Source organism: Chionomys nivalis, chromosome 9 (genome assembly GCF_950005125.1).
Source record: "Chionomys nivalis chromosome 9, mChiNiv1.1, whole genome shotgun sequence".
Lineage (NCBI taxonomy): Eukaryota > Metazoa > Chordata > Mammalia > Rodentia > Cricetidae > Chionomys > Chionomys nivalis.
Window position 1 is genome coordinate 53,486,958 of NC_080094.1, and position 3,296 is coordinate 53,490,253.

The window sequence follows — 3,296 nt, forward strand, 5'->3', positions numbered from 1 at the left end:
CTATTGTCATTCAGACCACCACAAGTAGCAATTAGCAACTTGTGACAATCTGAAACCATTAAATATCGGGACTGTAGTATACCTTACGATCTGCAGTCTTTAAACTCCCTTTAGTTATCCCTTAAATGATGGGTAAGTCTGTTTCTATTGGAGAAACTAATGACATTTCTTAAAGTTTGAGACTTAATCTGTCATGTGTGTAACATGAGCTTCATAACTAGGAGGTAGTGTCTTTCTAGAACTGTTATCCATCCTGGATATGGTAGTGTCTTGAGATTCTGTAAGTGTCCAACTTAGTCTTAACTTCTTAGTGAACTCTGGGACATGCAGTCGCTTTTCTCCAATTGTGTTTTGTTGACTTTGCAGATAAAAGGGATGTGAAGGGCAGTTATTGTAAAACTGAGCACGGTTGTAATTTAACATAAACTTTATGCTAAACTAACATGAGACTTTCTAATGGCCCTCTCTGGAAAAGTCTTTGGTTATGGCCAGGCACGAGTCTTGGAATACAGGGCTGCATCTGGCCAGGCTCTCAGAGGTCCAAGTGCTAGATGATTGACAGCAGCGTGATTGGTGCGCTAAGTTTACCATGGCCTGCCTCCAGCTTTCGGGAGCAAGTCAAAGGAGAATGTTATGAAATTAGTGTCCTCAGATGTGCAGGAGATCGTACCAGAGCCCTGGCTATAAACCCACTTCATTCGGCTGGTGTGTCATCATCAATCACTATAAACCCACTTCATTGGGCTGGGGTGTCATCATCAATCACTATAATCTCATTCCTGTGGGTATAAACAGGTACGGGGAGATCAAGAGGATGCCGGTGTGTGCCAGAACCGAAGCAGTGCAGTGGAGCCTAGTCTCCTGAACACTGCCAGGCAGCTCATTATGAGTAATTGGGCTTGGGCTTGTTCCCTCAAGGGAACCAACCTGTGTTTTCTGGAAGTAATTATAAGATTTGGCATGCCTTCCAACGTCAACCCTATTTTTTTTTCAACATGCTTAGCTAAATTATTTATCTCCTAAACTCTTTGTAATTAGCACACTGTGGAGCAGCGCATCTACTACAGTGCCTGGGTATTTCTTTGGTGATCTTTTTCAGACCCTGAAGTCCTCATTTGTTATCCGTGCATTTTGTGGTCACAAACCCAACCCCCAGCATCTCCAGCACATGAGCTTATCCTCAAGCTCATTCCATGAAGAAACCCCAGTTGTAACCAATCTCTCCTTGTATATTTTCTCCTTGTATATTTGTGGAGATTTGATGGATCTGAGAACTAGTTTCTAGGGTGGGTTCCTAATCAGGCATTATCCAGTAATGTCCAGTTTGACATCAAGGCTACAGTAAGCTTGGTGGGTGTGATGGTACACGCCTGTAATCCAGGCAGTTGGGAGATTGAGACGGGTGGATTGTGACAAGTTCTAGACAAGGCAGTTACACACTGAAACCCCAGTCTCAAAACAGACAAACAACAAGTATAAACCTTAGCGTTTTCACAACTCCTTCCCTGGGGGAGATGCGAACAACGTTTTCACCCTCCTCCTAGGGTTCCAATCATAAGTCGAAGTACAAGCCCAAAGACTCCACCTTCGGGCTTACTTACAGAGCACAGGTGACCCAAGGAAATCATCACCTCACTTTCCAGTTAGAGACAGTCTCTTCTCTGTTCGCTGCTGGGTGTGTCAGCCATGAACCTCTGGGGAGTCTTCTGCCTCCGCCTCCCATCCTACTGTCAGGGCCCTGGGACTAGAGCTGTGCACTCCCAGGCCAGGGAGAGTTTTCATCTACTTTGCCCTCTGCACATCTCCCCAAGCCCCAGCCCCAAATCGTTTACAGTCAGCGTCCTTAGCCTGCATCAGGGCTAGACTTCCTGATGTCACTCCTAGCTTTATTTGTTTGTCTGTTTGTGTATGGTGTGTGTGTGTGTGTGTGTGCCCACAGATGGGAGTGCAATAATGTGGGGGCCAGAGAACAACTTGCAACAATCAGTTCTCTCCTACCATGTGGGTTCCAAGGGCAAAATAGGTCATCAGGCTTGGCAGCAAATGCCTTTACCCTCACCTACCACTCCTAGCTTTATGAAGTGGGTCTAATTTCCAGCAGATTCCAGATTCCAGCTGATCCTCAGCCTCCTTTGCTTGACAATGGTCCATGGTTACCCCATGTCCTTTAGAGACTGAATGAGTTAAGTTGGCCACAAACTAATCTGAAACCAGAAACATGCAAATAAAGATGCCCGTGAGCACACGCAGGAGCTTCCCAGAATGCTGTGGTGCTTCACCGGGCATGACCTGCTATGTAACTCAACATAAGTTTAATAGAAGATTTGTCCTTATTTCTATGTGCCAAGTCGTTTGCTACCTAACCGGAAGGTAAAGCTATGAAATAAACCAATAGGAATGGTTTTGAGATATTACACAACACTCTGCTGCTCTCGTTTCTTGGTTTATCCACGTCTTTAGGCTTCCATCAGAGCCGTAATCTTGGATTTATATCTACCACCTCAGAGAAAGCTAGCCAAGATGACCCTTCTTGTTTATAAATAAATTAGAGACTTAATTTATAATAAGAAAGAAATGAGTCAACTCCTTTCTTCCCTCCCTCAAATACCCAATTAAAAAAGTAAAGTCCATCTGGGCAATGGTGGTGCTTCACCTTTGATCCTAGCACTCAGGAGACAGAGGCAGGTGGATCTCTATGAGTTTGAGGCCAGTTTGGTTTACGGAAAGAGTTCCAGGACAACCAAGACTACACAAAGAAACCCTGTCTCTCCATAACATGCTGCATTGATCAAGGAGTTCTCAGGGCTACCAACCTTACAGTAGAGGTTGAGTAGTAGTATATTTCTCCTACATTAAAGGTAAATAAAAATTTTTTTAAAAAAAGAAAGAAACCCTGTCTTGAAAAACCAAAAAAAAAAGGTAGTCTATAACCCAGTTTATAAAATTTACATTTACAAATACAGCTTTTTTGTTACTAGAGCGTAGCCCAATAATTGTGCTAATTTTTTTAAAGATTTATTATTTATTTATTATGTATACAACATTCTGCCTCTATGTATGCCCACACAACAGAAGAGGGCACCAGATCTCATTACAGATGGTTGTGAGCCATCACGTGGTTGCTGGGAATTGAACTCAGGACCTTTGAAAGAGAAAAAAAAAAAAAATTGACCTCTCTTAATCACTGAGCCATCTCTCCAGCTCTGTGCTAAAATTTTAATCACATGAATGGTTATGTGGTTTAGTTAAGCTAAAATCAGTAATGAATTAGTAGTAAATTGTAATGTTTAAAGCAG

General features: G+C 42.8%; 1 non-coding gene across 1 annotated transcript; it reads left to right on the forward strand.

The window, feature by feature from the left end:
- Positions 1–2,746: 2,746 nt before the first annotated feature.
- LOC130882134 (small nucleolar RNA U109) lies at positions 2,747–2,855 on the forward strand. Its single transcript, XR_009057773.1, has one exon. It is a non-coding gene; the product is annotated as a small nucleolar RNA U109 (small nucleolar RNA).
- Positions 2,856–3,296: the final 441 nt, after the last annotated feature.